This window comes from Ambystoma mexicanum, chromosome 7q (assembly GCF_040938575.1).
Source record: "Ambystoma mexicanum isolate Mex_15411 chromosome 7q, UKY_AmexF1_1, whole genome shotgun sequence".
Classification (NCBI taxonomy): Eukaryota; Metazoa; Chordata; class Amphibia; order Caudata; family Ambystomatidae; genus Ambystoma; species Ambystoma mexicanum.
This window is the reverse complement of record NC_090941.1, coordinates 54,823,831-54,835,220: the sequence shown is the minus strand read 5'-3', so window position 1 is coordinate 54,835,220 and position 11,390 is coordinate 54,823,831. Positions and strand designations below refer to the sequence as shown.

The 11,390-nt window shown below is 45.2% G+C and overlaps 1 protein-coding gene across 1 annotated transcript in view; it reads left to right on the top strand.

Annotated features, from left to right (window-relative positions):
• Positions 1-321: 321 nt before the first annotated feature.
• TLR8 (toll like receptor 8) overlaps positions 322-11,390 on the top strand; it is a 90,922-nt gene continuing 79,853 nt past the window's right edge. Inside the window, exon 1 of the mRNA XM_069639385.1 lies at positions 322-540. The gene's annotated coding sequence lies outside the window, so the exon portion shown is untranslated. The remainder of the gene's footprint in view (positions 541-11,390) is intronic.

The window sequence follows — 11,390 nt, the reverse complement described above, 5'->3', positions numbered from 1 at the left end:
ATGACAATACAGGCAAGTGATGGTAGTGTCTGGGCATACAGTGACACGCTGCCAAACCGTGGTTGCTTCTGGACTATCTACACACCGGCTACGCAACAGCCTGAACTACTGGCTATGTCAGTGCAGGCTCATTTATTTATAGGTGATTTATAAGTCACCAATTGTGGGTATTTCCTAGCACATGACTGTTGCCTATAGTAAACACATGAGCTGTACTTTCGGCTAGTAGTTTCCCACACGTGCTAATTCTATTTAAAAGATTAGTGTTTATTTCCTGCAAACAGCCTTGCGAACCTCCGAGGCTTGGGAGGGTAAATCGATGCGTTTAACTCTTTTTCCCACAGAGATATCACAGGGCCGACGAGCAGTTCCACTTCCCGTTTAATCAAGTTCATTTTTTTGAGAAATGAATCGGAGACGGCGCCATTTCTCCGGTCGCCCGTGCGCGATAGGCACTGCCATTTCGCCTGAACGCTTCTCGATCTGAAGACCTTTTCGCTTCGACATCTTTTGCTTGCCACTGGCTGATCTGATTGACAGGTAAGTGTTTTCTGAGGTCGTCCAGGAAGCGGCTATTTCACCACAACAAATGAGTGGAAGGAAGCAAACGTGCACACACATGATAGCATGTGCGTCCGTTTCGCTGTGTGCCTTTATTATATCGTAAAGAAATGATTGTGGGATACTGTGTGTGTGTGGTTGCGTGTGAGTGTGTAGAAAGGGCACTACTGAACTGGCATACACACCAAACAGTCCAATAACCTTGTTACTGAATGTGTACTAACATGAGATTGTTTAAAAATATTGTCAGAAATACTTCCATATTTTACACAGCTGTGGCGGAATTATTTTACTTCCGATTTCTCCCATAACCTCTGATGCTTTCAATGCTGTTTCGTCTATTGCGTTCTGCTTCACCTGATAGCATCTACTCGCTTAACCAGCCGACAGGGAGTGAGTATCCTCTTCAAGTATTAGTTAAGGCTGTTTGCTGCAATAGAAACACTTCTGTACAGGCGCGTTATAAATGCCATATCATATATCATAACTGTCTAACAGAACGGGTTGCACAAACCGTACCACAGCAGCACAAAGTGAGAGAAGGCAACTAGACAGCCCTGTGGCACAGAAGGAATGGCGCCAGATTCTCCCAGAATATATATTTTTTTTAAATGTTGATATCTAATTCATTTTACCATTTTGCAATATTCCAAAAGAATCTGGATAATAACTATAGGGTACTGCTGCTAGTGCTCAGCAGCCGCAGAAAGATGTGTGTGCCACATAGTGGTGCATGGTACAGTGATCTAGCACCCATCTGAGAAGAATGGCACTGCTACACAGCATGGCAGTAGACACTTTACCAGTATGAGAGAGCCCTGCACCAGATCCAACTACACCAATCTTTAATGTTGCGCCAGGATATATATAACTCAAGTTATTGCTCTGGTGCTGTTTGGCATGATTTCATATGATATGATGTTTTATTTATAGCGCGCCCATACACAAGTGTTTCAAAGCGCGACGAGGCAGGGGAGGGGGGGTCAAGAATACAATTTTACTAGGCCCAGTGACATTGAGATCGTGCAAGTGCAGGAGAGAGGAAAGGGGAAAAGTGCAGAGGGAAGGGGAGGAGGAGCAGGTGCAGGACATAGGATCTAAACATCAAGAATCAACACGTGTGGCCAGCAGGTGGCAGTGCAAGGTTAAGTGCAAAATAGCAAGTGATAGATAGTACAGGTAGATAGACTGCAGTGTTACAGATACAGTCGCAAGTGCAGGGTTGCCAGGAGGCTGTGCAGGCATGCAACTGGGAGGGCAGGGGCCTGGGCCCGTGGTTCACAGGGTGGCCAGGTAACCAGAGCAGTATCAGGCAGCAGATCAGCAGGCAAGATGAAGAGAGAAGGCAGAAGCAAAGAGGAAAGTCTTGAGCTTCTTCCGGAACCGTAGGCGGATCTGCTCAAGTTTCAGAGAGGCAGGGAGGCTGTTCCCGAGGGAGGCTCCCGCCAAGGAAAAAGCTCTACCCCCAGCTTGTTGCTTGGAAAAACGCCTGACCCTCAAGCAGTTGGAGGTTGAGGGGCAAAGGGCTCGAGTAGGAAGATACTTCAGAAGAGAAATCTGGAGATATGTTGGCCCTAGGCTCCAGAAGGCTTTGTGGACAAGGCAAAAGGTCTTGAATTTGACCCTTGAAGCTACTGGGAGCCAATGGAGGGATTTCAGTGCTGGAGAGATACGATCCCTGGGCTTGAGGCAAAGGACAGGTCTTGCAGTCCTGTTCTGAATGAGTTGCAGAGTACGGAGAGTAGAAGCAGGAAGATTTAGAAAGAGGCTGTTACAGTAGTCAAACGTAGAGAGAACCAGAGCTCTAGAGACAGTGCGCTTCTGGGGGAAGGAGAGGAAAGGGAGAGTACCTCTGAGGAAGTGCAGTTGGTAGTTTGACTTCTTAGAGACGTCGGAGATGTGAGGAGAGAAGGAGAGTGTGGAGTCAAAAATACCCCAAGGTTCTTAGCCTCCTGGTGGGAGCAGGAGGAGGCCCAAGGGAGGCCAACCAGAGAGTGAGGGGAAAGAGGGTGCAGGTGTGCCAATGAAGAGGATCTCCATCTTGCTGGCATTCAGGCAGAGATCATTGGCGGCGCACCACTCTTGGATTGCAGAGAGACAATCTGTGATGAGAGAAGGAGAAGACGTGGCCATGGGGAGCCTAAGAGCGAGCTGCGTTTCATCTGCATAGCACCGGAAGTTCGAACAGAAAGAAGCAATGCAGTGTGAAAGAGGTGCTGGGGAGAACCTGTTTAGAGGACGTTTTCATAGATCAGACTTGTCTGGAAACTTAATCGGGGAGAAGAGAGGAAAGGCGGAGAAGGGAGGAAGGGTGGCTGCAGGGGGGCTGGCGGGAGATGAGAGTGAGTGGGGAGAAGCAGGAGAGGCCCAGAGTGTGGACAGAATGTCCTTAGTTTTAGAGATGAAGTGAGAGGCCAGGGCCATATAGAAGGCCAGGGAAGGGCCAGCTCCTTGCAGATTTTAAAGCATTCGGCTATGTTGTAGGATGCTGCAGCAACGCAGGCTTGGATGTGAGCTCTCTTCTTAGTGACGCCGGAGAGTCAGTATTGCCTTTGGAGCAGGCGACAGGCCAGTTTGTCAGAGGGTGCACAAGATGCCAGCCATTTTCTCTCAGCCACCCTACACTTGCGTTTAAGGGTGACAAGGTTTGAATCATACCAGGAGTTGCACTTGACTTTCGGCTTCATACAGATCCTCATAACAGGGGCAAATACATCGAGAGATCAGAGATAACAGAGTGGAGCATGGAAAGGGCTGTGTCAGGGCGTGAGTCAGCCAGAGGTGCAGGAAGGGGAGAGAAAGATGCAGGGAAAGCCTCAGCTGACACACGCTTCATGGGCGAATGACTGAGAAGGTGTGTGGCAGTGAGGGTTAGAGAGAGTGAGAGCAGAGGAGAAAGTGGTCGCTCCAGGAGAGAGGAGTGGTGAGAGAGTTAGCGAGGGGGAGGTCAGAGGAGATCAGAACATCAAGAGTGTGCCCTGCAGAGTGAGTCAGGCCAGAAGGAAGAATAGAGAGAGGGAGAGGGAGAGAGAGTCACAAAGGTTGTGGAAGAGTCCAGTGGCGGGACAGGAAGCATCCAGGTGGATGTTGAAGTCGCCAAGGAGGAGGAGTTGAGTGGTTGAGGCCAGGAGGGAGGAAGAGAGGTTTGCCCATTCAGAAAGGAAGGAGGTGATAAGACCAGGTGGCAGGTAGATAGTAGCCACTGTGAGAGAGTGGCCAGGAGACAGAGAGAGCTTACAGACCAGGCATTCAAGGGAGGAGTAGGCCTTAATAAGAATGGTCAGAACATAAAGTGCAGACAGAGCAGCTGTTGTAGGCCCCACTGGCCTTATTTCTTCCAAAGTATATCTGAATTTTACTCAGACAATGACAAACTATTCCAGGGTGCTGCTAAAGATCCGCAATGTGCTGCCAGAGCTGAACTCGTCTGCATTTTAGAGCCCTGGGCCTGTTTGATCAGTCCATCAGTGTGCCAGCTTGCAAGGTGATAGTGACCACGCTGCCATGCCAGATCCCACATTTTTAATTTTATTTTTTATTTGCATTTTTAAAGCGCTCAGACAGCCCGCAGGCATCGAGGCACTGTTATAGGATTTTTTAATTTTTTTTTGCGTAATTGTTTTTTTGTCTTAGTTGCGTATTTATAACGTGCTTAAATACCCAGAGGTTTCTAAGTGCGGACCCCGGGATCAAACCTGTGTTGCTTTGTGTCGTCTTGCTTCCAAGCTGAGCACGTTGCCGCTGAGCTATCCTCCCGGAACAAATTGACATGAAAATGCCAGTAATGTGCAACAAGATGCATATGCCATCTTTGCAATCCTCTCAGAGATTTACCATGAACGATTTTCATTGCTCACAAAATATTGTTCCATGTCATTTTCACATTGTTTCCCCCAAAAAACCAGGCCCGTTTAACACATTGGGCCTCATTACGACCCTGCCGGTCCGGAAAAAACAGTGGCGGTAAATCCGCTGCCACTGTTGTTTTCCGGACCGGCTGATTCCGAGTTCTGCAGGTGGGAGGTGGTACTCCGCTAGGTCTGACCTGGCGGGAGTAGCGCCCCCACCTGCAGGCGGAAATGGAAACACCACCTCTGTCATAGACTGCTTCTTAACCACTCATCATAGCTGTATTTGAGAAATGGCAACATTGTTTACAAACGATTAAATAAGTCATTATTTCAAATGCATTAATTACCTTCCACTGTAATAGAGCACAGAGCCTCAGACTGAAGAAAGCAATGAAGCTGGCATGTTAATACCATACAACAAAACGTACACATTGTTGTTTCCAAATAGTCACAGCAACATGTTATTTAATCATGTATTTGAGCAATTAAAGTTATGACGATACTTTCTAAAAACAAGCATTGACAATGCCAAAATTTTGGAATTTTGTGAATGCATATGAAAGGCACTTGCCAGGCACTGCCGTAGTGGTATTAACTGGCTATTAATGGTAGTACCTGCAACATGCTGCAAATACCTGGGCATACAATAGTAGTGCCTCGCAAAGGCCTAATACCTTTACACAAGCTAAAAATGTAGGATTTGTGAATGCTTATTTTTAACAGGACTTCTGTGAAAGACATGCATCGTGTTTATAAATAGAGTGGCTGAAGCTAGACCTGGTTAAGAGATTTGTATTACACCAGTATTAAGTTAACAACTCCAATTAAGTCATTAATCCTTGCAGGCACTTCCATTGCAAACTTTGATGGTAAGGCATGAGAAACGTGAGCTCAAAGAGTTCCCATGTGGAGGTGTTTTGGGCAGGGAGTGGCAGAAACTGGGAGGGAATGACCATAGGGATTAGCATATCCATGGGCAGTCAATGGGTGGGCAAATCACCAAACAACCCCAACAAAGCTTTGTGTCCATCCTCATATGCCATTTCTCCCTATCTGTACTCTAATGCAATGGTTTTGGCTTATATGTGGTGCTAGTGCTTAAGTTGTATGAAAATAAGTGCCAGGGCCCAAATATTTTTGACCATGCTTGTGGCACTATGGGCCGGCAGTTCCCACCATTGCTGCCACCACCCACAGCTGCTCCCCACAGTGTTGACACAATAGGGGTTAAACTACAGCTCACACTTGCTTATTGGGGTTGATGGATTCTCTGGCTATCATTACTTCATAATCAATCTGATTCTGAGACAATAAGTTCTGGAACTCAGAAATAAGTTCCAGGGCTGAGCCCCGGCAAACACCCCCACAAATTAAGCTAAGCTAAACTAAAAAGGCAGAGCACATATCTGAATTTAAGACAATAATTCAATTTCATTGTGGATTTTTCAAAAAAAATGAATGGTACCATTGAAGCGTCAATAATATCTGAATGCCACTATGGCATTGACAGGATGAGAATGCAGCCCTGTTTCAAAACATTACAAAAATGTGTACTCCCATCGACCCATGTGAACGCTGCTATGCCCAGGTGGCTTTTCCCAATAAAAGAAATATGCATGCCCCTATTGCTACAAAGGCCTTTGTCACAATGAAAAATAGGACAATCCACAAATGCAATTCTCTTTTTGGCCAATGCAGAACCTTAGGAACACTACCTCAGCTTCTGCATCCCTGTAAACGTGTGCAAATAAAGTAATGGTGCTCAGTTTGTCAGCCTCACAGTGATGAAAGGCTGAGTCTGCACTGCGAATACTTGAATTTCTGTGCTGCGGAGGTGACCAGCAGTCCCAGTAGCATCTCCCAGAACTATCCCACCTAGAAGAGAAAACAACCTGTGTCAAGGTGGTTAATGAGTGGCCAGCCATTTCTTTGCATGAGTAACTGTGGGGCCGGGGTGGTACAGAACATTAACACTGTCATTCAGATGCACATGGAAACAATAACAACTGGGACAAATGGCAGTGGCCCCCAACAAAACTTCTTTCTCACATTCTCTGTGGTGTGATAGTTTTAGATGAATAATGAATGTTTTACCACGACATGTATGTGGTCATTCATCATGCATTCAGTAATCAGGGCACATTGCAAGTAACATACAAAAAGATTCACATTCCTCTGATAAATCACCCCTCCTAAAAGCATGTGGCAATCATGTTGGTTCGGAAAAGGCTAAGGTGGCCAGGTTTTGAAAATAAAAAACCAGGACAGACAACAAATCTACAAGTAGGTCTAGCGCCCCTATCCCACTCAACGTTCACCCACTCGGTAAGATTACATATTAAAATAAATACAATTGCCAGTACTTCTCTTATAAATAAACTGCAGATTCGGAAATGGCAGTAAGCATGTTAAAAACAAATACGCTTTTGCATGATTTGTATTATAGGCTTTACAAAGATTGGTTTCTTATCCAGTATCCGTAGCGCAATCAGTAAATGCATGTGGCTGTGAAAAAAAAGGGCGGGGGGCGTGAGCCCCCTGGGGTGGCAGAGATATGACAACACTGATAATGGGTAGCTAACAATTGATTATATATATGTATATAAAAAGAGAAATGTGTGGATATTTGTGTCTGTTCAAAATGTTCAGCAAACTTCGAACATGCTACACACCAGAAATGTGGCATGTGGGTAGGTTCCATCCTGTAGACAATGTAAACATTATAAAAATTTACATTTTCAAATGTTTGCGGTCTGCAATTCTTGGATATGTGTGTGTGTTTGTTCGAAATATTGAGCATACTTCCCAACATGCTACAAACCTGAAATGTGGCTTGTGGGTAGGTTCCATCCTGTAGACAATGTAAACATTATAAAAATTTACATTGTTCTAATTTCTTTTTAAGTGACCTGCAATGATTGCATATGGGGGTGTGTGTTCGAAATATTCAGCATACCTCCCAACATGCTACAAACCTGAAATTTGGCACATGGGTAGTTTCCATGGTGTAGACAATGTAAAAAGTATAAAATGTAACTGTTTCTTTTTTTTAAAGCGGTCTGCAATGCTTACCACTACCATATGGCTCTTTGCGCCGTAGTTCTGCCATATGTTCTATGTTCATTGTTCCTAAAGTTCAGCAGCACATGAAAACTTCAGCCGTTCATTGTCCCTAAACAATCCACACTATCCGCACTCTAGCTGAGATTAGTGGCACTCACTTTTGAAGTCATGCGGTTGACACAAAATGGTGCTTTTGTAGTAATGCGGGTGACAGGAATTGGTGTATGGCTCTTCAATAGTGTCCGCAATGACATTGTACGTCACATTGTGGCAAATCTGTTATGATAATTGCAGGAACTTCATTTCCCATGGAAGATGATGAATGCATGCCACCTCAACAGTACGAAGCTTACATCCTTCAGCCGTACATGTACAGGTATGGCACTTCAAGCTTACACGCTTCAGCCCTAGGAATTACTGTGCAAAGTACGGGTACACCTGCTGGTCTCTATATACATTAAAGGACATTTGTGGATATATTGTTGTGTGTCTGTTCGAAATATTCAGCGTACATCCAAACATGCTACAAACCTGAGATTCGGCATGTGGATATGTTCCATGGTGTAGACAATGTACAAAGTAAAAGATATAAAAAAATGTATTTTCTTCCTTTTAAGTGTTTTTTTTTTACAGTGGGCTACAATGCTTGGTTATGTGTGTGTTTCTGTTGAGAATGTTTAGCATACTTCCCAACATGCTGCAAACCTGAAATTAGGCATGTGTGTAGGTCCCATGGTGAAGACAATGTAACACATATAAAATATACATTGATCCAATTTGTTTCTTTTGAAGCGGTCTGCAATGCTTGGATATGTGTCTGTGTGCATGTTTGAAATGTTCAGCATACTCCCAACATACTACAAACCTGAAATGTTGCATGTGGTTAGGCTCCATGGTGTAGACAATGTAAAAAGTATAAAAAATATATTATTCTAATTTGTTTCTTTTGAAGCGGTCTGCAATGCTTGGATATGTGTGTGTGTGTGCATGTTTGAAATGTTCAGCATACTCCCAACACACTACAAACCTGAAATGTTGCATGTGGTTAGGCTCCATGGTGTAGACAATGTAAAAAGTATACAAAATATATTCGTCTAATTTGTTTCTTTTGAAGCGGTCTGCAATGCTTGGATATGTGTGCTTGTCTGTTTGAAATGTTCAGCATACTTCCAACATGCTAGAAACCTGAGATGTGGCATGTTGTTAGGTTCCATGTTGTAGACAATGTAAAAAGTATAAAATATACATTTTCAAAAGAAAATGTTAAGCCATCTACAATGCTTACCCCTGATATATGGTTCATTGCACCCTAGTTCTATGTTCTTTGACCCTAAAGTTCAGCATTTCATGAAAGCCTCAGCAGTTCATTGGGCCTAAACCTTCCACACTATCAGCATTCTAGCTTACATTAGCAGCACTCACTTTTGAGGTTATGCGGGTGACACAATACAGCGCTTTTGTAGTAATGCGGCTGACAGGAAACGGTGCATGTGTCTTCAATAGTGTCCGCAATAACGTTGTCCATCACATCGTGGCAAATCTCATGATAATTATAGAAACTTCATTTCCCATGGAAGTTGATGAATGTATGCCATCTCAAAAGTATGAAGCATACATGCTTGATATGATAGGATAGTTTATTTATATAGCGCCTATACACAATGTGTTTCAAAGCGCTTCAAGGCAAGGGAGGGAACAAGGGAAATACAATGACATTCTTACAGGCCATGAACAGTAATGATGTGAAATTAACTATCGTACTCAGCCTGACGACATTTCAGATAGTGCAAGATCTAAGTCGTAGATAAGGAAGGGAGGGGTAGAGTGGGAAGGAAATGGAAACAGAGAGGTGACTACCGTACTAGGCCTGACAGCATTTCTGGTAGAGCCGGAGAAACCAAAAAATTAGGGAGAGGGGTGCACAAAGGGAGGGGAGGAACAAAACAAGCGACTACCGCACTAGGCCTGACAACATTTCAGATAGTGCTGGAGTGGGGCGGGGACAAGTAAGGGGAGGGCAGAGGAGCCAGACAAGGGGCCTCACTATGAGTCAGCCGGTCCGGAAAGAACAGTGGTGGTAAAACCGTCACCACCGGTCTTTCCGGACTGGCTGATTCCGAGTCCTTCCCCCATTTCCTTCTCCAAGCCATCCACAGAAATTAGATTTTGCAATGAGTCCTGCAGGCTGGAGGTGTCACTCCCGCCAGGTCTGACCTGGCGGGTTTAACGCCACCCGCCTGCAGGCGGAAATGGAAACACCATCTCTGTCATAGACGGAACCAGTGTTTCCATTGTCCCCATCCCCATGGAGTCCTATGGGACTCCATGGGAATGGGGACTTAAACAATTCCGCCTCCGGAATTCCTGGGTCACCAGGGTCGTAATGCCCCGGTAGTTCCGGGAATCACAGACGCAGTATGATAATACGAGTCCAGCGGTAACCTGCCAGTTTTTCCGGCTCGGTTAGCGCCGGACTCGTAATGAGGCCCAAGGTTGCTAACATACTAGGTCCAGGGACAATTCTGATAGAGTAAGTGCATAGAAGAAAGTAAGAGGAGGAGATAGGAAAAGGCAGAAAGGGAGAGGAGGAGAGAACAGAGAGTAAGCGGCAAAAAAGAGTGGAGATGCAAGAGGGGAAAGCGAATAGAATTGCAGAAGTCAGTAGTAACACATAATGTTACAAGCCTGGATACAAGATGAACATGGGAACAGTCTGATTCAGGGCCACCATGAGAAAGGGTGTCGCACTGTGAATCAATGAAGTCCATAAAAGTAAAATCCAGCATTGGCCAAAAGACGGTGATGGTGAAACCAGAATGTGTCAGGACAGACTCCTGCAGAAGTAGGCTGGAGGAGGGGTGGGGAGCATCGTAGAAGAATACAGTAAAACAGGCAACACCTATGTTCGAGAAGGGGGGTGGCACAAGGGAACATCACAGGAGGACCAGAGGGGTGGGGATTGCTTGTAGGGACAGAGGGAGTAAACATATGTTGGTGCATGCTTACCTGATGTCTGGGCAAGGGTTCGAGCCCTGGGTCCTCCTGGTCCAAAAAGGAATTGCCCTTTTCTTTGTCTGCTCTTCGCTTTGAATTCCCAGGCGAGAGATGCCCTTGATCTAAGAGTTAAGAGCAGGAACGAAGAGGCAGGGCTAAGAAGGTGGGCGGGGATTAGGCCAGGTGACCAAGATCCACTTGCACCTGCTCCCAATCTGCAAAGGAAAAGAGGCTGGAGGGCTCCTTAAGTAGGGAAAAAGAGCGGCAACCAGGAAGGCACCAGGTGGGCGGGGCTTGCTAAGTGGGGAAGAAGAGCAGCAACCAGGATGGCATCAGGTGGGTGGGGCTTGCTAAGTGGGGAAATTGCAGAAGTCAGTGGTAACACATAATGTTGCAAGCCGGGATACAAGATGAAGATGGGAACAGCATGATTCAGGACCACCATGAGAAAGGGTGATGCACCGTGAATCAATGAAGTCCATAAAAGTCTAACAGTACGCGTACAGGTACGTCACTTCTTTAAGCTTACATGCTCCAGTCCTACAGCAACTGCACTTATTTTGAGGTTGCTGCTGCCTCTGCTGTAGATCACGACACCAGTAATGTTGCTGTGCAATTTCAAAGCTCCAACTCATAGTAGCTGGAACTGATTTGCGGTATTCATGCTTTTCTCATGGTCAGCTTAATGTGGCTTGCTCCAGAGTTGGAAACAAAGACAATTTGTTCACACTAGCTCCTACAGGAAAAACTAGCAATATTGTCTACAAAGAAGCATTGGTTCAGTTAATTAAATACAATTCAAACTAGGACTGAAGTAGAAATTATCATGCAAAGCACCGGTACACCTGCTAGTATATATATAAAAGGGAACTTTGTGGATATGTGTGTGTGTCTGTGCGAAATGTTCGGCATACTTCCCAA